Source organism: Carica papaya, chromosome 6 (genome assembly GCF_054855325.1).
Source record: "Carica papaya isolate Zhongbai chromosome 6, ASM5485532v1, whole genome shotgun sequence".
NCBI lineage: Eukaryota > Viridiplantae > Streptophyta > Magnoliopsida > Brassicales > Caricaceae > Carica > Carica papaya.
Window position 1 is genome coordinate 11876089 of NC_142314.1, and position 27230 is coordinate 11903318.

Below are 27230 nucleotides of genomic sequence, written 5' to 3' on the forward strand. Positions count from 1 at the left end.
TCTAAATGTACTTGCTTTGGTTCTCCATTTTCTTTATTAAGGTATTATTATTGTTTACTATTCTTTTATTTTCAATTTATTGTTCTTATGACCTTCTTTGTTGATTAATTTTATAAGTGTTTAAACAAGTTCAATGGCAGACTTCTACTTACCTATGTCTTTCTCTTGGTCTACCAAGTTCTTGACTTCAATTTATTCTAAATCACTAAACTTGTGATTAAAATTTCAAAATCATTTTTCGTATTCAATTGTTAGTTGTTTTACTTGATTTCTTTTATTTTTCCGTATGTACATACATTTGCTTATATATATATCCACAGTGCACAGATTTATATACTTAAAAATAATTTATACATGTAACTACGCCCATATAAATATATGTATTCATAGTAACATATACTGGAATGACCCGTACTGTAGATGGAGTCACGAGTATCCATGCATGTCAACCACATATTGATGCTAAGTCGAATTAACATAAAATGCGAAAAAATTAACTTTGTCTATGACTTCTTTCCTTACAACATTGGTGAAATTTAAAATAGTTAGTGATGTTAGCACTTTCAAAAATCTAGATGATGGTTTAGAGTTTGAAAAATTAAGTCAACACTAACTGATGTTAACATATATCCTCCACACCCTATAGATCTCATTATTCTGGCATATCTTGAGTTTTTTTCTTGGTTTTCGTGCTCTAAAAAATGGGAATAAATGAACTACACATGCTCAATAAAAAAAATTTAATACCCTAACCTCTAAGACTGATAATCAAATACCTCTCTTATCTTTTTTCTTTACTCTCATACTTCTTCAATCTTTTATTTGTAGTGGTTATAGCTGATAATATTGTTAAATGGTTACAATTACGACTACAGTTTTATTTTCTCTATTTACAGTGACAATGCACACCCATTGTTTTCACAATGTACTACAGTAACATCAACACAATATTTAATAATAAAGTATGGTTTACGCTTACAGTCACAGAACAACACACTTCACACATCAACTCTAACACAATATACTAAAAGGGTTTCCATGATCTAATATTTTAGAGAAAATCAATTAGGATCCTAAAAACTAGAAAATAGGATGAATGGGTAAAAGTAATCCGGAAGAATAAATCAGATCTGATAAAGAGAGGGATAACTAAATGTAAATTAATTTAAAAATAAAAAATGGAAAAGTATGAATGAACATTAGAGACAAAAAAAATAGATGAAAAATCAAGGCCTGTTTTGAGGGAGAGTCAAGGGGAGGAAACAACAGAATGTAGGTTTTGTTTGCAATGATTTAGAAACAAAATTTTGAATAAGTGATAAGTGTTTGAGGGAGAGAGTGAATGGAGAGATATGGGAATAAATGGAAAGGGTTACAAGGCAGAAAAACAGAGAGGAATTGGACGCCTTCTAGGGGACAATGGTGTTAAACCGAAAACCTTCCTAAGGAAACATGGGTTGTTGTTTTTGGTTTGTCAATCAACTTTGTGTGGGTGTATGGCCAACTGGTTGTGTGAAAATGGTGTACCTCATATGCTATATTATTAATAATTGTGTATTGCATTTGTAAGTTATATGTTGTGTTAATAGTTATGTGTGTGTGAGTTGTCAAATATGGGTTAGATTTCACATCATTTCCTTGTCACATTATCCGCTAATTTTCTTTACTGTGTAATGTATTAACCTGTTGTAGGTTATTAAATGTGTTGCGTAAGTGGATGGCCAACTTGTGGCCGAAATGGGTGTGACACCGAGATATTGAATATACTACTGCTTATTTACTAACCTGGACAAATAGTCCACAAAACTGAATGTTGTGATGGGTTGTGTGAGTGGCCGGACAATAATCGTCTGTGTAAGAGACTAAAATGACGTCGTTTTAGGAGACCCCGAAACGACACCATTTTAGGCAAAAAAAAAATAGAGGCGTGTTTACCTCTAGTCGGGAAAGGTGAAGAGGAAGAGGTGTGTATGCCTCTATCACTGGTCGAAAAGAAAGAAGAATAGACCTGCACGCCAAGGAAAAAGGGTTGTGTAGGACTCCTTCCGCCCCTCCCTATAAAATGCAAAGGGAGGGAAGGAAATCAGTCTAGGAAGAGAGATAGAAAGAGAGTGAGAAAAAGAGAAAGAGAGAGAGAGAGAGAGAGAGGAAGAGAGAGAAAAGGGCTACGGTTACCATCAATCAGCAGCCGAGAGAGGAGAGGAAGAAAAAGAAGAAAAAAAAGGCAGAAGAGAGTCTAGTGCTGCGTGCAATGGTGCACATGAGAAGAAGATGACCTGTATGGCAGCTCGGCACATGTTTTGATGTTCTACGGCTCCCTTTTGTGCGATTCCACTAAATTGTGTCAGATTGGAGGGCGCGAAGCACTCTACGATGAATTTCAGCCAATCCATAGCTGTGATCGGTGGCGAATGACTGCGATGCATGGCGATCTAGTGGATGCATTAGAGATAATTTAACGAACAAGATTTAGATGAAAATCAGGTAAGTGCGTAAGCGATTACAAATGTAGTTTAATCTTTCTACAATACTAAAATTGTGACATTTAATAATTGGTAATTAGGCGCAGGATTCTGACAATATTTTCCTATTGATTATTGTGTTCCTATTTATGTTTACTACTGATATTACTGATGAATTATTTTGCTATGTTTTGGTAACTGAATTCATATATGTACTGGTTACTATGTAATTAAGAGTATATTAAGGATATGAATAGTTTCAGTATGCGTGTTATAGGTATAGAGTATATTAAATATTAAAAATTAGAAAATTTATTAAAGAGTTAAAATAAATAAATAGACATTAAAATATTTGAGAAACTCATTTAACCGGTATCATCGAGGGGTGGGTATGTATATAGCCTTTTGTCATGTGACTGTGGTGAACCCTACCCGTGGATATGACTTTAGCAAGACGTGGTGAAGTGACAAGTAATGTGAAACTATAAACTGAATACTGTATACTGCAAACTGTAAAACTGTGAACTAAACTGTAACGTATTCACATTGTAGAGGGAATCCTTACTACTCTCATTGATACTGGCAAAAATGACATCTCGTGATGAAACTATTGTTAATAGGATATAAATCGATAAGAATAAATAGAGAGTCATGTGTAACGTTTATAATACTAAAATACTGAATTAATATCTACTAATCTGCTTATTGTCTAAATTGTGATACTGATACTAAATTATGCTATTTATTGAACTTTTTATACCTTGATTTATGATACTGAAATAATTAATTTTGAATGTTTACCGAATAAACTAATTTATAAGATTTGGTTAATGAATTTGGGTGTATATACCAAGTGCTTTCTGAATTAAAGAGAAAAGTGTTGAACCATCTGTGTTAATATTTTTATGTTTTCTACCAACTTGGACAGATTGTCCTATTATTTATTAGTACTTACATTCTTATTGAGCATATTAAGCTCACCCTATTTATTATTTATTTTTTTTAGATTAGGATATTCAGAACCCTACTCCTGAACAATGAAAGACTTGCTAGAAGATCGTTTAATTTTTATTTTAATTCGAACAGTACAAATGTTAATGATTTTGTTTTTAGTGAGTATTTATTTTAGAGTTTAGACATACCTCATGGATATTGGATATTTTGAGCTAAGTATGCAAGGGATGTACTTTTTATTAATTTAAAATTTGTTGCCTGAAGTATTCTGATAGATTATTTTATCATGATATAGTGCGCGTACAGTCCCCCAAAGTATTCTGATAGATTATTTTATCATGATATGATGTGCGTACGGTCAAGACTCTACATGAGAGTTCGAGCTGTTACAGTTTAAATATATGTTTGACATTCAATATAAAATGGTATATGCTGAGTTGGAAAATAGAGTGGTGGAAAACACCAAAGGATTGCCGGCATGTAAAAATAGAGTGTGCGTGGAGTGGTTGTTGATATTATCGTTTTGGTTACTATGTGGGCATGCATATTAGAGGCAAATTAGTATGGAATTATTAAAGAGAAGAAAATGAGCACTTGGGGACTATGAGTGAGAAAAATTAAGTTGAACATAGGTTGAAGAGTGAGAAAAAATACCCTAAAATAGGTAAACCAGAATGTGAAAGATGGAACTGCAAATGGTAAGGTTAAAAATCGAGAATATGTAGCAGATGATTATTGTGTTGGGAGGGTGTTTTAACCTGAAAAGGAGTGGCTGAAAGGGGTGACTACGTAGGCCAAGGATGAGGTAACATACGAGTTATGAAATAGGAACTGCCATGGTAATTATGCTAAAATTCAAGGGAAATATAGGTAGTAATGTGATGGAAACCATATAAGCAGAGGGATAAATGGTTATTTGAATGGGAGAGTGATGAAAAAAAGTAGAGACTATTGGGGACAAGTCAGAGAAGTGGATAACAAAATATTTGTACCTCTGAGCTTTGGGGAGAGTCTAAGATATCTATAATTTTCCTATAGAGGGAAAAAAGGGACTGTCTAGAGTGAGAGAGAGTTGAAGGCGACTTCGGTTTAGGAATTTTATTGATTTTAATACATCATTTAAATCTAAATTTAGCAGTAGTAGTAGTAGTAGCAATAGGAATTATAGTAGTAGTAGCAGCTATACCAGCAGTAGCGATAACAACAGTAGTTGCAGAGTAGTAGTAACAAGAGTAGAAGCAATAGTAATAAGATTATTGGTAGTAGTAGCAGTAGTAGTACTAGTACTAGTACCTATAAATACCCATGTACTTGAATGCTTTTAGCATCAACCACAAATCAAAGCTTGAGTTTCTCAATTAATATTTTTTTACTTCTTCCGCTCATATTTCAATAAATTATTATATTTAATTAGTGTATCTCTTCATTTTTTCTAACAAAAATAAATCAAGCCTAATTTATGATTTTGCCATTTGTAGGTTGATTTGTACATTCAAATTCTTCTTCAATTAAAGTAATATGAGAAAAAAAAAAATTTCTCATTTAAATTAATTAATTAATTCAAGTAAGGAATTCTGAAAAAAAAATGCTGGATAATTAATAATACTATTAAAATAAACTAGTACCTATAAATACCCATGTACTTGAAAGCTTTTTAGCATCAACCACAAATTAAAACTTGACTTTTTCAGTTATTCTCCCTTACTTCTTCCTCTCATATTTCAACAAATTATTATATTCAGCTAGCCTCTCTTCATTTTTCTAACAAAAATAAATCAAGCCTAATTGATTATTTTACCATTTGTAGGTTGATTTGTACATTTAAATTCTTCTTCAATTGAATTAATATGACAACAACAAAAAAATTCTCATTTAAATTAATTAATTAATTCAAGTAAGGAAATCTGAAAAAAAAAATATTGGATAATTAATAATACTATTAAAATAAAATTGTACCTATAAATACTCATATACTTGAAAGCTTTTAGCATCAACCACAAATAAAAGTTTGAGTTTCTCAATTAGTCTCTCTTACTTCTTCCTCTCATATTTTAAGAAATTATTATATTCAGCTACCATATCTCTTCATTTTTCTAACAAAAATAAATCAAGCCTAATTGATGATTTTGTCATTTGTAGGTTGATTTGTACATTCAAATTTTTCTTCAATCGAATTAACACAACTTTTTTTCCTCATTTAAATTAATTAATTAATAAAAGTAAGGAAATCTGAAAAAAATTCTAGATAATTAATAATACCATTAAAATAAATTAGATTTTTTGTAGTGTTGCATACAATGCAGTAGTAGTAGCGGCAGTACTAGTAGTAGTAGCAGTATCAGCAGTAGTAGTAGTAGTGGTAGTAACAGTAGTAGTAGTAGTAATAGTAGCAGCAGTAGTAACAGCAGCAGTAGCAGTAGCAATATTAATAGCTGTGATAGTAACAGTAGTAGCAGTGCCACCAGTAGCAGCTGTAGTAGTAGTAGCAGCTGTAACAGTAGTAGCAGTAATAGCAGTAGTAAAAGTAACAGTAAGAGTAGTAGTAACAGTAACAGTAATAGTAGTAGTAGCAGTACTAATACTAACACTAGTACTAGTACCTATAAATACTGATATACTTGAATGTCTTTAGTATCAACCATAAATCAAAACTTGAGTTTCTCAATTAGTCCTCTTACTTCTTCCTCTCATATTTCAATAGATTATTATATTCAGCTAGCCTATCTTTTCATATTTTTCTAACAAAACAAATCAAGCTTATTGATCATTTTGCCATTTATAGGTTGATTTTTACATTCAAAATCTTTTTCAATTGAATTAATATGACAACTAAACTTTTTTTCCTCATTTAAATTAATTAATTAATTCAAGAAAAGAAAGTTTAAAAAAATATAAGATGGTTAATAATGCAACAATAGTAGTAGTAGTAGCAACAGTAGTAATAGCAATAGTAGCAACAGTAGTAGCAGCAATAGAAGTAACAGTAGTAGTAGTAGTAGTAGTAGTAGTAGTAGTAGCATTTGTAGTAGTAGTAGTAGCATTTGTAGTAGTAGTATTAGTAATAGTACCTATAAATACCCATGTACTTGAAGGCTTTTAGCATCAACCATAAATCAAAACTTAAGTTTCTAATTAGTCTGTCTTACTTCTTCCTCTCATATTTCAACAAATTATTATATTCAACAAGTTTATATGTTCATTTTTTCTAACAGAAACAAATCAAGCTTAATTGATCATTTTTCCATTTGTAGGTTGATTTTTACATTCAAATTCTCCTTCAATTGAATTAATATGATAAAGAAACTTTTTTCATTTAAATTAATTAATTAATTAAAGTAAAAAAATATGAAAAAAATGCTGAATAGTTAATAATACTATTAAAATAAACTAATTTTTTTTAGTGATACATATAATACAGTAGTAGTGACAGTAGTAGTAGCAATAGTAGCAACAGTAGCAGCAGTAGGAATAACGGTATTAGTAGCAGTAGTAGTAACAGTGGTATTAGAAGTAGTATGAGTAGTAGAAATAGTAACAGTAGTAGCAATAGCAGCAATGATGGTTGTAGCAGTAGTAGCTGCTGTAGTAATAGTAGCAGTAGTAGCTGCAATAGAAATAATAGTATTAGCAATAGTAGTAGTATTGGTAGTAGTAGTAGTATTAGTAGTAGTATTAGTAGTAGTAGTAGTACCTATAAATACCCATATACTTGAAAGCTTTTATCATCAACTACAAATCAAAGCTTGAGTTTCTCAAGTAGTCTCTCTTATTTCTTTCTCTCATATTTCAACAAATTATGTTCAGTTAGTCTATCTCTTCATTTTTTCTAACAAAAACAAATCAAGCCTAATTGATGATTTTGCCATTTGTAGGTTGATTCGTACATTCAAATTCTTCTTCAATTGAATTAATATGGCAACAAAACTTTTTTTTCCTTTATTTAAATTAATTAATTAATTCAAGTAAGAAAATCTAAAGAAATACTGGATAGTTAGTAATACTATTAAAATAAACTAATTTTTTATGGTATTACATATAATGCCGTAGTAGTAGCAATAATAGTAGCAAATGAGTCGAATTGTCTGATTTTCAAGCATCATGTGTGATTTACTGATACTTGATGAATTTGCATGTGATAAATATAAATATGTAGCCTGTGATAATAAAAAAAAATTAATAAAAGAGAAAAGTGGAATAAAGCCTGTATGGTCCGAAGTGTATCTGTATTGACATGCATATTGCATCAAGTGTCTCGTTAGGCTTTCTGTCTCTGAGGGGTATCCGTTCCCCTTACCCTTTGGGGTATCTATTTCTCCATCCCCTATCTGGTCTGGAAAGACTTAAGAGGATCGCTCCTAGTGGATGACTGCGTGCCCTATGACGAGAGTGGTATCGCACTATCTGTAGGGATCACCTGTGGCTAAGTAATGTTGTGACTATAGATTATCTATTAGGACCACTATGGTTGGTGCAACCATGGTCATATATCGTACCATGGTTTGGCCAGCCGGAAGTGGGCCTAAGCAAATTTTCGTATCTGTATCTAATCTGATCATTCCACTTGGGCAGTTGGAAATCTGTATCTGTTCTCAAAGATCGAAGTTTGTAAAGACTTCACGAAGCATGACACAAAATATTTGAGCATTTCATTATTTATTTGATTTTCTTTATTATTTAGTATGATATATGTATATTTGACTTTCTGTACTAACGTACTATTTTGATATTCAAATAAATGGTTTTTTTCTTAATGATGAGTTAGGTAAATGAGGAAGCTAATCAGTAAGATAAAATAATAAACTTTTGAAATCTTACGATATTAATTTAATATTATTTTTCTTACTGAATGTATAGAACTTACTCTTTCCATTCCCACCCAGATGACGAAAAAAATGAGGAACCACAGGCAGACCTACCCTTGGAAGTTTATGAGGATCCCGTGGATTCACAAGTCTTAGTGCATGTCTGTTCCCACACTTTGATGAATTCCAGTAACATAGTGAAAGAAGTGGCCCTTATGTTTTGTATTTTGTAGCCACTTCTGCTCTCAGTGATGTATGTATTTGGAACTATATATATGTATCTGAAAGGAATTTGTTAAGGTCTTGATTCCCCTGCATAAATATTATCATGCATTCATTATTCTGAATCTATATCTGACACCCAATTGCCTTAACTGGCACCTGGGGTGTCACAGGTGGTCTTAGAGTAGAATATCATGGAATAAATCCCTTACACTGAGGTTTAGGATAGATAAACCATTTAGAGAACTTAGCAAAGATAAATGTCCTCCTTTCAAAGATTAAACCTCCAACTCATGTCTTCCTTTCTTTTATAGGAATGATGTAAGGAAGACCATCTATAAAGCGTACTGAACAACCTGAAGCCCATGATTATCCGACCAAGGCTGAATTTGAAAAACTTTTTCAAGTCATTTAAGGATTAACTGCAGTTGTAGGACAAAACCAAGCTAACCCTTGTCCACCCCTTACCCTTGAATTTTGAAACCCAGATCGGTCTATCTCCCATAATATAGCGGAGTTTAGGAAACTTAACCCCCCACACTTTGAAGGTGGCCTTGATCCTTTAGTAGCCGAAGCCTAAATCCTATAAATAGAAAAGTTCTCCTCTATACTAGACCTAACCGAAAACCAAAAGGTCCTTCTTACAACTTTTATGTTAAACGGTGAAGCCGAACACTGTGGCGACTTAAAAAAGAAATCATATCTACCCTTACTACTTGGGAAGTTTTCATGAATGCTTTCTTTTATAATCTTTTCCCTGCTTATGTTTGGAAAAAGGAGAGGAGAAATTTCAGGACCTCCACCAAGGAAGCTTGTCTGTAGTGCAATATGCAGCCCAATTTGTTCAGCTATCTAGGTTTGCCCCTTTGATGGTCACCCCTAAAAATTGAAAGGCTAGAAAGTTTCTCAAGGGCCTTCGTGCCGACATTTATGATTGGGTCGCGATGCTAAGACCTATCTCGTATGCAGAGGTGCTTGAACATGCCCAGTTGGCTGAAGATCTTATCTCGGCTAAGCACCAACACTTTGCTCGAGTTCGAGCCCAACAACTGCCCCAATAGCTTAGAAAGAGATTTCCTGACCCAATAAGTAAGCCCTAAACAAACGAACCAGAATTGCCCTTCCTCCCTCCTTGCCCCCACCTACAGCTCCACCTGCCCAAACTAACCCACCTTGTCAACATTGTGGTCGCTCGCATGGTGACCTATCTTGTCGATGTATCAATCACGCCTGCTATCGGTGCGAAAGCATCTAGCACCTTATAAAAGACTACCCTAAGTGATCGAAGGATGTAGCCAGACCCATAACACAAGGTCGAGTGTACCATTTAGATCAAACTGAAGTCCTTCTTGCTCATGTTCTCATCGAGGGCGCGCTTTCTATTAATAATATTCCTGTCAAAGCTTTAATCGATACTGGTGCAACTCACTCTTTTACTTTCTGTGCACTTGCTGGTAACCTAGAATTTAAACCAGAAGCTTTAAGAAAAATGCTAGCAGTGGAAACTCCCTTTAAGGGACTACTAAAGGCCCATTGCATATATAAGGACTGTAAGATAAAGACTTCAGGGATAGAAGTATGTGTAAACTTAATACTATTAGATTTTATAGGATTTGATGTAATATTAGGAATGGATTATTTGAAAAAGTATAAAGTTATAATAGACTGTGAAAATAAAATTGTAACTTTACGATCCTTGAAATGAAAGTTGTTATCATTTTCCTAACAATTAAACAGGAATATAGATGTTGATCCTACTGTGTGTTCCGTACCCATTGTTTGCAATTTTTCTAACGTCTTTCCCATTTGACCTCTTTGGTCTACCTCCCCCACGTGAGGTAGAGTTCCTAATTGAATTATTGCTCAGAACCAAACTAATCTCAAAGCTCACATATCGCATGAGTCATACTAAACTAACCAAACTGGAACATCAACTTTCTGATAGTATCACTCAAAAATTCATTCGCCCTGGCCATTCTCCTTAGGGCACTTCGGTGCTATTTATAAAGAAAAAGGATGGTACCCTCTAACTCTGCGTGGACTATTGGGAACTCAACCAAGTTACCATTAAAAGCAAGTACCTCTTACCCCGAATCGACGATCTCTTCGATCAACTGCAAGGAACCACAGTCTTCTCTAAGATCGATCTCAAAACTGGGTACCACCAGTTGAGAGTGAAGGAAGAAGATATTCCAAAAAACTATCTTTCGGTGTAGATACAGATTGTACAAGTTCAAAGTGATGCCGTTCAGATTGACTAATGCCCCGACAGCTTTCATGAACCTAATGAACCGATTTTTCTAGCACGCACTAGATTGATACGTCATCGTCTTTGTTGATGACATTCTTATGTATTTCAAAAGCCATGGGGAACATATTGTACATTTGACTGAAGTGTTGAAGACCTTCTGCCAAAACCAACTGTATGCGAAACTAAGCATGTGTTCCTTTTAGTTGGATCGAGTTTCTTTTCTCGGTCATATAATCTCAAGTGAATGAGTTTCTATAGACATGTATAAGATGGAATTAGTGACCATCTAGAGCTCAACCAATGTGGCTGAGGTACGTAGTTTCCTTGGCTTAGCAGGCTACTACCGACGATTCATTGACGGATTCGCCAGGATTGCTACCCCCATGACTCAACTCACCAGAAAGGGTCTACCCTTTATTTGGAATTATGCATGCAGTGAAAGTTTTATGGAGTTGAAATGTCATATCACCTTTACCCTTGTGTTGATGCATCTCATATCAATTTGGGGTGTGTTCTGATGCAGCATGCAGAGTAGTCGCCTTTGGATCCCGACAGCTCAAAGTCCACGAGCAGAACTACCCTACCCATGAGCTGGAGCTAGCAGCCATTATCTTCGCCCTGAAGTTATGGTGGCATTACCTGTATTGCAAGACTTTCGAAATCTACACTGACCATAAGAGTCTCAAATATATCTTATCGCAACGGGAGTTAAACATGAGATAGAGATATTGGATGGATCTTCTGAAGGATTATGATTGTTAGATCATTTATCACCCTAGGAGAGGAAATCTAGTTGCCGATGCCCTAAGTCGATGAGAGCCTACTATGCTAGCCCAAACCATGGCCTCTAGTTGAAAGATGATGGACACCGTACAATCGCCCCGCTTTAGCTATTATGGCAAGGGCACCTACCGAGCCCAGATCCGAGCCCTACTGGATCTTTTTATGAAAATCTAGGAAGCACAGGCCATGGACCTGGAACTCATCAAGAGCTTGGATAAGTTCACTTCAGATGAATCTCCTAATTTTAGGATCTCTAATGACGAATAATTCAGATTCTGGAATCAAATTTGGGTTCTCCAGTACAGTACACACAAATGTACTCAAGACCGCCCATGCTTCCAAGTTATCCATCCATCTCGGGAGTACCAAGATGTACCAGAACTTGAAGCAACAATATTGGTGGCCAAGAATGAAGAAGGATATAGTCGACTACGTGTCCCGATGCCTTACTTGTCAACGGATAAAGGCAGAACATTAGAGACCCAGTGGATTGTTACAGGATCTTCTGATTCCTGAATGGAATGGGAGCACATGACTATGGATTTTTTCACCGGATTGCCCAAGACCTGTTCTGGTCGAAATGCCATTTGGGTCATTGTGGATAAGTTGACCAAGACTGCCCATTTCCTGCCTATTCAAACCATGGACTCCACCAGTAAGTTAGCTCGCCTATATGTGGATGAGATTGTTCAACTCCATGGAGTTCCCTCATCCGTTGTATCTAACCGCGACCCCCGTGTTCACCTCTCACTTTTGGGACACCTTCCAAGAAGCCTTGGGGGTCTGGGTTGTATTTTAACATTGCTTATCATCCCCAAATAGATGGTCAGTCTGAGCATACGATCCAGACATTAGAAGACATGTTACGTGCTTCTGTTCTCGACTTTGGTGATAACTGGTATGAATATCTTCCTCTTTGTGAATTCATGTGTAATAATAGTTACCATTCCAGCATCGGTATGGCCCCATATGAAGCTTTGTATGGAAGTCCTTGTCGTTCCCCTACTTGCTGGAGTAAAGTTGGGAACTAGCAGCACTTAGGACCAGACCTTATTCAGGAAACCATTGAGAAAGTCACAATCATCCGCAAGAATTTGGCAACTACCTAGAGCCACCAAAAGAGCTATGTAGATAATCGTAGGTGACCCTTGGATTTTTCTATAGGAAATAAAGTCTTCCTAAAAGTCTATCCCTATAAAAGCAAGATGCGATTTGAAAAGAGAGGGAAGTTGAGCCCTCGATACGTGGGACCTTTTCCTATCATCGAATGCATTGGACCCATGGCTTACTGCCTCACTCTATATCGAAAATTTGTAGGTTTACATGATGTCTTTCATGTCTCAATGCTCAAGAAGTACCACCCTGATCCTTGTCATGTTATTCCTCGTGATGAGGTACAGATACAGGCCGATTTGTCCTATGAGGAGGTTCCTGTAGAAATTCTCAGGTGGACTGATAAAATCTTACGTAACAAGACAATTCCTATGGTGAAGGTATGATGGCAGCATCACACCCAAGAAGACACGACGTGGGAGTTAGAGGACAAAATGCAGAAGAAATATCCAGACTTATTCGAGACAAGATTGGGGACCAAAGTTTTTTAGGTGGGAGGGATGCAACACCCTACCCATCACTGTGCTGAAATGATTTAGAAACTCTATTTATTAGGGTCTTTGGCCATCCTAAATTTAAATTAATTTACACCATTTTTGAGATCCATGATTTTAATCTATTTTTATTTATATTTTTATTTATTTTATTAATTTTGTATTATTTTATTTTATTTTTTTTTACATTATTTTGTTTTATTTCAAAAGAAAAAATTAGAAAAAAATCAAAAACTAGCAAAACGGGAGAAAACCAGCTCACGGGGAAAAATCCTGCAGGAAAATAGGTTTACCCGCGCGTGTGCTGGGCACTGTGTGTGCGCGCATGCACGCACAGTGGCCATGTGGCGTGTGCATAGCGCACACGTCCCATCTACATGCCAGCATGCATGGGACGTGAGCACAGCACGCACGGGACGTGTGCACAGCGCTCATGGCCCCTCTGCACGCATGCACACACGGGACGTGCGCACAGCACGCAAGTCCCTTCCACGTGAACGATGTGGGGTTAGGACTTGTGCACGCATCCTGTTCTGCGCATGCAGCCTGTCCGCGTGTCACTTCGCGCATGGACTGGTACCGTACACTGAGCACGCGTCGTCCGCGTTGTAAGTTGGCATGTGTGCGCGGTGCCTAGTACGCCTTTGCCCTGAGCGTGCATAGGCTAGCCTCTGTGCGCGTGGCAGCAGGCTTGTGCGCCTGCAGGCTAGCCTGTCGTGCACCAACTAGGCTTTTCCACCTCAGGCAGAGCTCCACTGTTGCCTTGGGCGGCGCACTGTCGCCACCGATGGAGAAAATGTTTCTTCTTTATTTTTCGTGCCAATAATCTTTTTCTCCTCTCTTCACCTGATTTTGCCACCTGGTGCAAATCTAACGGTTTTGAAATTCTATAAATGTCCCTTCCCCTTTCCTTCCTCTCTACACTTCCATTTCTTCCATTTTTTAAAGAGTTAGAGAGAGATAAAGAGAGAGAGATATATTAAAATAATGAGAGAAGAAAAAAAAGAAAGCAAAACGGTGAGTAGAAAATATCAAGGTTTTGGTAAGAAATCTAGTATTAATTTCGACGTCCTAAGGAGTATTTTTAGATAAGCAAATTTAATATGATAGTTATTTTGTTTGTTTTGGATGCCTTTGTATTCAAATGAGTCAAATTGTCTGATTTTCAAGCATGCTGTGTGATTTACTGACACTCGGTGAATTTACATGCGATAAATGTAATATGTACCCTGTGATAATAAAAAAATAAAATAAAATAAAGAAAAAGAAAAAAGTGGAATGAAGCCTGTATGGTCCAAAGTGTATCTGTATTGACATGCATATTGCATCAAGTGTCTCATTAGGCTTTATCTTTGAGGGGTATCTGTTCCCCTTGCCCTTCGGGGTATTTGTTTCCCCATCCCCTATTTGGTCTAGAAAGACGTAAGAAAACCACTCCTAGTGGATAACAGTGTGCCCTCTGACAAGAGTGGTATCGCACTATCTGTAGGGGTCACCTGTGGCTAAGTAATGTGGTGACTATAGATTATCTGTTAGGACCACTATGGTTGGTACGACCGTGGTCATATATCATACCATGGTTTGGTCAGTCGGAAGTGGGCCTGAGCAAATTGTAGTATCTGTATCTAATATGATCATTCCACTTGGGCAGTTGGAAATCTGTATCTGCTCTCAGAGGTGGAAGTTTGTAATGACTTCACGAAGCATGACACAAAATATTTGAGCATTTCATTATTTATTTGATTTTTTTTATTATTTAGCATGATATATATATTTGATTTTGTGTGCTAACGTACTATTTTGATATTCAAATAAATAGTTTTTTTCCTAATGATGAGTTAGATAAACGAAAAAGCTAATTGGTAAGATAAAATAAAAAACTTTTAAAATCTTATAATATTAATTTAATATTATTTTTCTTACTGAGTATATGAAACTCACTCTTTCCATTCTCTCCCAGATGAGGAAGAAAACGAGGAACCACAGTCAGACCTGCCTATTAAAGTCTATGAGGATCCCGTGGATTGACAAATCTGAGTGCATGTCTATTCCCGCTCTCTGATGAATTCCAATAGCATAGTGAAAGAAGTGGCCCTTATGTTTTGTATTTTGTAGCCATTTCTAGCCTCAATGATGTATGTATTTAGAATTATATAGATATATATATCTGTAAGGAATTTGTTAATGTCTTGATTTTGCTCCATAAATATTATCATGCACTCATTATTCTGAATCTGTATCTGACACTCAATTGCCTTAACTAGCATCTGGGATGTCACAGTAGCAGTAGCAGCAGTAGCAGTAGTAGTATTAGAAACAGTAGTAATAGTGGTAGTAACAATAGCAGTAGTAGTAAAAATAATAACAATAGTATTAATAACAGCAGTAGCGGCTGCATCAGTAGTACCTGCTGTAGTAGTAGTAGCAGTAGCAGTAGTATTAGTAGTGGTAATAGTATTAGTAATAGCAGTAGAAGAAATACTAATACCTATAAATATCTATGTACTTGAAGGCTTTTAACATCAACCATAAATAAAAACTTGTGTTTCTCAATTAGTATCTCCTACTTCTTCCTCTCGTATCTCAATAAATTATTATATTCAACTAACTAATTTCTTCATTTTTTTCTAACAAAGCAAATCAAGGCTAATTGATCATTTTGCCATTTGTAAATTGATTTGTACATTCAAATTCTTCTTCAATTGAATTAATATGACAATAATTTTTTTTTCTCATTTAAATTAATTGATTAATTCAAGTAAGAAAATCTGAAAAAAAAAATGATTGATAGTTAATAATACTATTAAAATAAACTAGATTTTTTGTGATGTTACATATAATGCAGCAGCAGTAGTAGTAGTAGCAACAAAAGTAACAGTAATAGCAGTAGTAACAATAACAATGTTAGAAGTAGTAGTAGTAACAGTGCTAGTAGTAGCAGTAGAAATAATATCAGTACTAGCAATAGCAGCAGTGGTAGTTGTAGTTGTAGTATCTGCTATAGTAGTAGTAGCAATAGTAGCAACAATAGACATAACAGTAGTAGCAGCAGTAGCAACAATAGAAGTAACAGTAGTAACAGTAGCAGTAGTATTAGTAGTAATAATAGTATTAGTAGTAGTAATAGTAGTATTAGTTAGTACCTATAAATACCCATGTACTTGAAAGCTTTTAGCATCGACCACAAATTAAAGCTTGAGTTTCTTAATTAGTCTCTCTTATTTCTTCCTCTCATATTTCAACAAATTATTATATTCAGTTAGCCTATCTCTTCATTTTTTCTAACAAAAATAAATCAAAGCTAGTTGATTATTTTTTCATTTGTAAGTTGATTTGTACATTTAAATTCTTCTTTAATTGAATTAATATGGCAACGAAACTTTTTTTCATTTAAATTAATTGATTAATATAAGTAAGGAAATCTGAAAAATAGTATTGCATAGTTAATAATACTATTAAAATAATCTAAATTTTTTGTGGTGTTACATATAATGCAGTAGTAGTAGCAATAATAGTAGTAGCAGTAGCAGTAGCAACAGTAATAGCAATAACAGTAGCAATATTTGTAATAGTAGTAGTAGCAATGATAGTAGCAGTAGTAATAATATTAACAGCAGCAGTAGTAATAGCAGTATTAGCAGCAGCAGTATTAGTAGTGGTAGTTGCAGTAGTAGCAGTAATAGAAATAATAGAAGTAGCAGTAGTACCTACTGTAATAGTAGTAGCAGTAATAACAACAACAAAAGTAATAGTAATAGCAGTAACAGTAGTATTAGTAATAGTAGTAACATGAGTAGTAGTAGTAGTACCTACAAATATTCATGTACTTGAAGGCTTTTAGCATAAACCACAAATCAAAACTTAAGTTTCTTAATTAGTGTCTCTTACTTCTTCCTCTCATATTTGAACAAATTATTATATTCAGCTAGTTTATCTCTTCATTTTTCTAATAAAAATGAATCAAGTCTAACTGATCATTTTGTCATTTGTAGGTTAATTTATACATCCAAAATCTTCTTCAATTAAATTAATATTGTAACGGCCCCGGAAATTTAAATGAAATATATGTATTAAAAATGTCAAATGCGGAAGCTTAATAAAAATTTTGATTAACATCCCTTACACAATAACCAAAACGTACTCAAAACATGAAAGAACAAACTAACTAAAAGAGATACTCGAGATAAAAATTATAAATATAACTATGAAGTCTTTAGGCGTCCCCTTCGCCGTCTTCCTGCGGAACGGGCTCGGGAACAATGTCTTCCTGATCTGAAATGGTTAAATAAGGAATGAGCTACACCAGCCCAGTAAAGACATCACACTATCTCACCGCCACGGAAGTAAAGGTGGGTAGAAAATAAAAATGACCAATGGAGCATAATTTATAACGAACTCGTTTATTAACATAAAAACCTTTACTGTCCACTTACCTCGGTGAGATCCATAAAAACAAGACATGAAAGCAATAACGTTATCATCATCATGAAATCATATAAACTTTATAACATAACACACCTCATACCTTTACATTTCAATCATTAAACAACATATTTTCCTCATTTACCAGCCTACTAGTATCCATGGGGATCCATAGGGGTCCCGCTACACGTGAACCCTTAACATTTATAACCTGATTCCAGGGCCGTCCCCATACCCCGTCCGGTATGGGCGCCAAAACACATAAGGTCTCCATACTCCGTCCGGTATGAGAGACCACGTTCCCGGTAGGGTTCCCTATGGACCCGGTCCGTCCACCATCTCCTAGGATATCTAGTCAGGCTGTCCACATTATCCATTTATCAATTCACATAACCTTTTTGCCCTTTTTCTTGGTTTTAATCATCCAAACACACACAACATGTAAACCAGTAATGGACACCAAACAAGACAACACAGTATCGGGTTAAGCATAATACCAACCATAATAAAAGAAACCATGATTCATGCATACGAGACCATAATATAATTACATCAAACATCATGCTGCATTTAATACTGGAAATTAAATCAAACAATAACAGACCAACCCAGTATCAGACTCGGGCTCCATTGGCAACCTTAATCAATTATACATCTATAAAGTCACACAGTACAATTTAATTATTTATTTAGCTTCAATACCGTGATAGAAAATAGGGTGAGGGATCCTTACCTATTTCGGGGTCTGAATTCGACTCTACAGTGCGCCTACAAGCTGTCCCTAATTTTTTCTGAATTTTTTTCGAGAAACTGAAACGCACTACAGGTACCTGCACGTGTCCCAAAAAATCCCAAATTAGACCTAGGGCCTCTTTCGGCCAATATCGTAATTCCGGCACGGCGACTCCGCCGTGCTCCGGCAACGGCGCCGCCGCAAGGGGTGGCGATTCACCTCGGGTTGGCCATTTTCGGCTGAATTCGGCCATGCTTGCATCGGTCCCTGCGATAAAACAACCCTAGGGCCCTCGGTGGGCCGAAAAATCATGAAAAATCGAAACTTACCGGCGGCGGTGCTCTCGGGTGAGGCGGCTCCTCCAGCGTGAGTCGCGTTTTGATGTTTGGCTCCGATCAACCTGTAGAGAAAAGAACGGTGATCACTGTGGTATAAAATTTGCATCAAACGAAGGCCAGGAAGGGCTTTATCGGAGGCAAAAATTGAGGAGGGGCACGGCGGCGCCGCTGGGTTTCGGCTAGGTTTTCTGGTCGTTTGGCCGGTGGTTTGGCTCTGGTTTGGCCATAGGCGGACTCAGCATCGAAAAACGAGCAGGGAGGAGAAAATTTACCTCAATCGGCGGTCGAAAACTTCCCCGGTGCGGCGGCGGGTGGTGGCGGCCGACTCCTCTGGCGTCTGGTCTTCTTCTCCGACGAGGCACTGGTGGCTAGGGTTTTCTGGTCAAGTGTGGGTGGGGTTATTTATACCCTTTTCCTTTTAATCTCAGCCGTTCATCAAGATTAAATCTGGACCGTTCGATCGCGATTTAATTGGGATTAAATCTAGACCGTCCATCGCGATGCAATCTGGGCCGTCCGTGCCTGATTGAATCTGGGCCGTCCGTGCGCACGTTTGATCTGGGCCGTTCGTGCGCGCGGGAACGGATCTGGGCCGTCCGATCGCGCGCACGCGGATCGCCCACGTGGCCTGTCCCCTGGTCAGTATTTTTTTGCCACGCGGCGCGTCCTGGTTGGCCGGGGCCGCTGACCGAGCCGCTGACATGGCTACTGACGGGGTGCTGACGTGGCATAACTTTTTTAAATTATATTTTGATCCCCAGTTTCTGATTTTCTTTTCAAAAACACCCCCAGAATCCAAATTTTCACCCCTTTTTCCCAAAATCAATTTCAATTAAATCTAAATAATATTTTTACCCAATTTTATCACTATTATTATTTTTATTTTCATTAAATTAAATTAAGTTAAATTAAATAAAAAATCAAACAAATAAATAAAAATAAAAATAAATAAAATAAAAATTTTTATTTTTATTTGGGTGTTACAAATATGATAATAAAACTTTTTTTCCTCCTTTAAATTAATTAATTAATTCAAGTAAGAAAGTTTGAAAAAAATTCTAGATAGTTAATAATGCTATTAAAATAAACTACACTTTTTATGTTATTACATATAATGCAGTAGTAGTAGCAATAGTAGTAACAGCAGTAGCAGCAGCAGTAGAAGTAATAGTAGTAGTAGTAATACTAGCAGCAGTAGTATTAGTAGTAGTAGTAGCATTTGTAGTAGTAGAAGTAGTAGTAGTAATATCTATAAATATCTATGTACTTAAAAGCTTTTAGTATCAACCACAAATCAAAACTTAAGTTTCTCAATTTGTCTGTTTTATTTATTCCTCTCATATTCCAATAAATTATTATATTCAGCTAGTTTATTTATTTATGTTTTTCTAACAAAAACAATTCAAGCCTAATTGATATTTTGTCATTTATAGGTTAATTTGTACATTCAAATTCTCTTCAATTTAATTAATATTGCAATCAAACTTTATTTTTCTTTATTTAAATTAATTAATTAATTTAAGTAAGAAAATTTGAAAAAAAAATATTGGATAGTTAATAATACTATTAAAGTAAACTAAATTTTTTATGGTGTTACATATAATGCAATAGTAGCAGCAGTAATAATAGCAGTAGTAGCAACAGTAGCAGTAGCAGCATTAGCAGTAGTAATAGTAGTAGTAGTGGTAGTAACAGTAGTTAAAATAGTAACAACAGTAGTCACAACAGCTATAGTAGTAGTAACTACTGTAATAGTAGAAGCAGTAATAACAGCAGTAAAAGTAACAGTAGTAATAATAGTACCAGTAGTATTAGTAGTAATATTAGTATTTGTAGTAGTAATAGTAGTAGTACTAGTACCTATAAATAGTAATGTATTTGAAGGCTTTTAGTATTAACCACAAATCAAAACTTGAGTTTCTCAATTAGTCTCTCTTACTTCTTCCTCTCATATTTCATCAAATTATTATATTCAGGTAGCCTATCAATTCATTTTTTCTAAAAAAATAAATTAATTGATCATTTTATCATTTATAGGTTGATTTGTACATTTGAATTCTTCTTCAATTGAATTTATATGACAATGAAACTTTTTTTTCCTTATTCAAATTAATTAATTAATTCAAGTAAGAAAATCTGAAAAAAAAAAATATTGGATAGTTAATAATGTTATTAAAATAAATTTGATTTTTTGTGTTATTACATATAATGTAGTAGTAATAGCAGCAGTAGTAGTAATAATAGTAGTGGCAATAGCAGTAGTAACAATAATAAAAATAGTAGTAGTTTTAGCAGTACTATCAATAATAGTAGCAATAAAAGTAACAGTAGCAGTAGAAGTAGCAAAAGTATTAGTAGTAGTAGCAGCATTAGTAGTAGTAGTAGTAGTAGTAGTAGTACCTATAAATACCCATGTACTTGAAAGCTTTTAACATCAACCACAAATCAAAACTTTAGTTTCTCAATTCGTCTCTCTTACTTCTTCCTCTCATGTTTCAAACAAATATTATATTCAGCTAGCCTATCTCTTCATTTTTTCTAATAAAAACAAATAAAGCCTAATTGATCATTTTGTCATTTGTTAGTTAATTTGTACATTCAAATTCTTCTTCAATTGAATTTATATGGCAATGAAACTTTTTTTTTATATTTAAATTAATTAGTTAATTTAAAGTAAAGAAATCTGGAGAAAAAAAATGCTAGATAGTTAATAATACTATTAAAATAAACTAAATTTTTTATGGTATTAAATATAATACAGTAGTAGTGGCAGTAGTAGTAGCAATAGTAGCAGTAGCAATGGCAGTAGCAGTAGTAGAAATAGTAATAGTAGTAGCAGTAGCAGTAGTAACAGCTGTATCAATAGTACCTGCTGTAGCTGTAGTAGGAATAGTAGCAACAATAGAAGTAACAGTAGTAGCAGTAGCAGTAGTATTAATAGTAATAGTAAAAGTAGTACTAGTACCTATAAATACCCATGTACTTAAAGGCTTTTAGTATCAACCACAAATAAAAACTTGTGTTTTTCAATTAGTATCTCTTACTTCTTACTCTCATACTTCAATAAATTATTAAATTCAGCTAGCTTATCTATTCTTTTTTTCCTAACAAAAACAAATCAAGGCTAATTGATCATTTTGCCATTTATAGATTGATTTATACAATCAAATTCTTTTTCAATTGAATTAATATGACAACAAATTTTTTTCTTCATTTGAATTAATTGATTAATTCAAGGAAATCTGAAAATAAAAAAGTTGGATAGTTAATGTGGTGTTACATATAATGCACTAGTAGTAGCAGTAGTAGTAGCAGTAGTAACAGTAGTAGTAGCAGTATTAGCAATATTAGTAGTAGTAGTAGTGGTAGTAGCAGTAGCAGCAGTAGTTAAAATAGTAGCAGTAGTAGCCGAAGGAGCTGTAACAGTAGTAGCTGTTGTAGCAGTAGTAGCAGCAGTAGAAGTAACGGTAGTAATAGGAGTAGCAGTAGTATTAGTAGTAGTAGTAGTATTAGTAGTAGTAGTAGTACTAAAACCTATAAATACCTATGTATTTGGAGGCTTTTAGCATCAACCACAAATCAAAACTTGAGTTTCTCAATTAGTCCCTCTTACTTCCTCCTCTCATATTTCAACAAATTATTATATTCAGTTAGCCTATCTCTTCATTTTTTCTAACAAAAATAAATCAAAACTAATTGAACTTTTTGCCATTTGTAGATTGATTTGTATATTTAAATTCTTCTTCAATTGAATTTATATGACAACGAAACTTTTTTTTCTTATTCAAATTAATTAATTAATTTAAGAAAATCTGAAAAAAAAAAAATTGGATAGTTAATAATACTATTAAAATAATATTTTTATGATGTTATATATAATGCAGTAGTAATAGTAGTAACAGTAGTAGCAGTAGCAATATTAGCAATAAAAACACTAACAGTGGTAGTAGCAGTAGTAAAAATAGTAGTAATAGTAGCAGTAGTAACAGTAACAGCAGTAGCAGTTGTAGCAGTAGTAATAGTAGTAGCAGCAATAGAAGTAACAGTAGTACTAGTAGTAGTAGTAGTAATAGTAGTAATAGTAATATTAGTACTAGTAGTGGTAGTATTAGTACTATTAACTATAAATAGTCATGTACTTGAAGGCTTTTAAGATTAACTACAAATCAAAACTTGAGTTTCTCAATTAGTCTCTCTTACTTCTTCCTCTCATATTTCAACAAATTATTATATTCAGCTAGCTTATATCTTCATCTAATAAAAACAAATCAAGCCTAATTGTTTACTTTACCGTTTGTAGGTTGATTTATATATTCAAATTCTTCTTCAATTGAATTAATATGATAACGAAACTTTTTTTTCCTCATTTAAACTAATTCAAGTAAGGGAATATTTGAAAAAAAAAAATCTAGATAATTAATAATACTATAAAAATAAACTAAATTTTTTGTATTGTGTTAGATATAATTTTATTAAAAATTTTAAATAATTTTGTAATTTAATTTTAACAGAAATTATAGTTCTAACTATCTAAATTTAATATAATTTTATTTGAAGATTTATGAAAAAAAAAACTAATTAATTAATTTTACTATGATTATAATTAAAATCTGTATAATAAATAAATAAACTAAAAAAGAATTATATGAATCATAGAAAATCTGCTCATTTCACAATACAAGAATTATATTAAGGACAAAATATTATTTTACTGTTCAAATTTTGATCCTTTTTTTTGTAATATAATTGTGTATTTTATTAAGAAAACATTCTCAGGTTTTTAAATTTTTTTAAATAACTAAAATAGTTAAAAGTAAATATAAGAACTCTTTTAAAGCTGGAAATAATACGAATATGTTGTCACTTAGACAAAAAACAGTAAGAAGTATAATTGAGTTGAAATGTTTGATTGTGCATATAATCTTATCGTTGGATCATCCAAATTTACTGCAAGTCGAATTCACATCCAAAATAACGATGAATACATAGAAGCCAGTTGGAAAGTAAGCCATATAAATTTTTGGTTCTTTTTCTTTTCAGATGTTGGGTTTAATTTATTCTCAAACCTAATTAAAACTACAATGGAAGGTTAGCAACAATTATTATTATTATTTTTTCTATTTTTGTAGAGATATTTATCTATTTTTTAGGTTAATATGCTTATGTCATTAAAAAAAATTATTTTATTAAAATGTGTATTTTTGTCAATATTTTAATTCAGTTTGCTCTGCTCGAAAGGACATACCTCTTGATTTTTCTCTTCCCAAAATTTCTAGATTTGGTTTAGAAATATAATCTTATAAATTCACAATTTTTGGGTAAAAATATGAATATATTAATTTAGTAATTATGTATAATTTATTTTTATTTTTTAATTGAGAAATTTTTTTATTGATGTTAAATTAGGATGACCGGCATAGGAAGATGAGGAAATTGGATTTTCACTATCGCAAAGATTTTCTTCTTTAAAGAATTTGGCTACTTACATGAGCTCGGGAAGAGAAGTATTTAGTCCAAATAACATATCTAGTCGTCCAATGGGGAATGGTCACTTTCCATTGGGCCTTATTAATGGAAGAAATGCAATATATTATAAAGTTCGAATTGTTGATGAAACTAATCATCATCTTATTGATTTGTGGAGATTATATACTGTAGTGAATTACGGTAGCCAAATAGTTCAGTTAAATAGGGAGATCAACACCCTCATAACCTGTCAGAGAAAACCGTCAATACTCTTTCTACCGAGTCTCGGACAACTGCTCCCTATCCTGCCTCATAACCTGCGTAAAAAGTTGTACTGTCAACATTGCATTTCCAAACCCTAGGCAATGAAGCTTCCCACAGCAGGGACCTTGACTTGGTTCGCGATAGTTGTACCTTGCCTCGTCTCTAACTTAATGTGCATGTCTTCGTTCATGTGAAAACTTCCTCGTTAGAAAGATGGAAGTCTAATCACCAAACATCCTTCAAGTTCACATAAATTTATTCCGCTCAAGTTAAAGGCACCATAAGAAGCAAAGTATCTCCGTTAACTCCCACTTTTCCATTATTTTAGCTTGATGTTCCATCCATCTGAATATGTCATTGGTCTATCTTGCCTGGAAGTGTATACGCAGTTTTCACCAGTAAGCCCTGGCTTTTTTAACAATCAAAGAAGACATGCTCGGTGATTTCCTCCTTGTCACATTTAGGGCGCACGTTCACAATTCCAATCCATTTCTCCTGCAGTTTAGATTTTACTAGGGGGATATTATTCAGCAATCTCCATATGAAATTATTAACTATGGGGGGGCTTCTGACTGCCACAAATACTTTTACATGCTAAATGATCATTGTGCATGGTTTGCATGGAAACCCATCAAATACTGGTATGCTGATTTTACGATGTATTTAATGTCCTTCAAGTGACTCCAAATACATTTGTTAGCCCTGTTTCTCAGGCTTATCAGAATACTCATAACGAGATCGACTTCCTCATCCACAACAGACCCTTAACATTTCCGTTGACATTTATTTTTATTTATTAAAGAGATTCATCTGACGATGTTGTTTTTACCGGTACCATTGAGGGCATTAAGGATTCCTTCTACAACATGAATAGAAAATACTAATCACTAAACACTTAAATCCCCATTCCACCTGCAGTAATGGGTATCACTGAACACTTTCTCAAGCATGTTCAGTATGGGGCTTCGCAGCCTTTTCTGACTAAGGCACATCAGTTACCAAAAATGGCTACACACACACCCTCCTTCTCTAATACATACTAAACAGGTTTCATAGTCTTTCAGTAATTCTTTTATTTTTATTTGTTGTTATTTCAAATTTTCTTATCGTCTATTGTAATATTCCTTAACTTATTTATATTATTCTGATTTTATTGCTTATTTGGTTCCTTTTTTATTTTTTTAATTAGTGTTTCTTTTATTTGTAATTTAACTTAATACCTTTTTTTATTCTCAATTTTATTTGTTATTCTAAAAACTTTGTTATCATATCATTTTATCACTTTGGTCAATGATTCATAATTTAATTGTCTATTTATTATATTCATGTAATTTCTAAATGTACTTACTTTGGTTCTCCATTTGCTTTATTAAGGTATTATTATTATTTTACTATTCTTTTATTTTCAATTTATTGTTTTTATGATCATCTTTGTTGATTAATTTTATAAGTGTTTAAACAAGTTTAGTGGCAGACTTTTACTTACCTATGTGTTTCTCTTAGTTTACCAAGTTTGTGACTTTAATTTATTTTAAATCAGTAAGCTTGAGATTAAAATTTCAAAATCATTTTTTGTATTCAATTGTTAGTTATTTACTTTATTTCTTTTATTTTTCCATATGTACATACATATGCTTATATATATATCCACAGCACACAGATTTATATACTTAAAATTTTTTTTGTACATGTAACTACGCCCATATAAATATATGTATTCATAGTAACATATACTGGAATGACTCGTACTCTAGAAGTAGTCACAAGTATCCATGCATACCAACCACAAATTGATTTTAAGTCAAATTAACATGAAATGTGAAAAAATTAACTTTCTCTATGACTTATTCCCTTACAACATTAGTGAAATTTAAAATAGTTAGCCCATAACATGAGATGTTAACACTTTCAAAAAGATAGATAATGGTTTAGAGTTTGAAAAATTAAGTCAACACCAACTGATGTTAACACATATCCTCCACATCCTATAGATCTCATTATTCTGGCTAATCTTGAGTTTTTTTTTTTTGGTTTTCATGCTCTAAAAAATGGGAATAAATGAACTACACATGCTCAATAAAAACAATTTAATACCTTAACCTCCAAGACTGATAATCGAATACCTCTTTTATATTTTTTCTTTACTTTCATACTTCTTCAATCTTTTATTTGTCATAGTCATAGCTAACAGTATTGTTAAATGGTTACAATTACGACTATAGTTTTATTTTCTCTATTTACAGTGACAATGTACACCCATTGTTTTCACAATGTACTACAATAACATCGACACGATATTCAATAATATAGTATGGTTTACGCAGGTTTTCATGATAGAAGGTTGACATTTTGGAGAAAATAAATTAGGGTCCTAAAATTTAGAAAATAGGATGAATGGCTAAAAGTAACCCGAAAGAATAAATCAGATCTGATAAAGAGAGAGGGACAACTGAATGTAAATTAATGCAAACGGAGGGAAGGAAATCGGTGTAGAGAGAGAAAGAAGAGAAAGAGAAAGAAAGAAAGATAGAGAGAGAGAGAGTAAGATAAAGAGAGAAGGGATACAGTTACCATCAATCGGCAGCCAAGAGAGGAAAGAAAGAATAAGAAGAAGAAGAAGAAAAAGGTAGAGGAGAGGTCGGTGTTGCATGCAATGGTGCGCATGAGAAGAAGACGACCTATGCGGTAGCTTGATGCATGTTTTGTTGTTCTGCAGCTCCCTTCGGCACGATTCCACTAGATCTGTGTCAGATCTGAGTGCACGAAACATTCTACAGTGAATTTGAGCCAATCTGTATCGGTGATCGACGGTGAACGACAATGGCGCATGGCGATCTGGTGGAGGTGCGTGTGGAAGTGCGCAAACTTACGGTGGTTACACGCAGTGAGTTCTACGAACCTAGTTCAGGTAAGCGAGTTCAAAAAA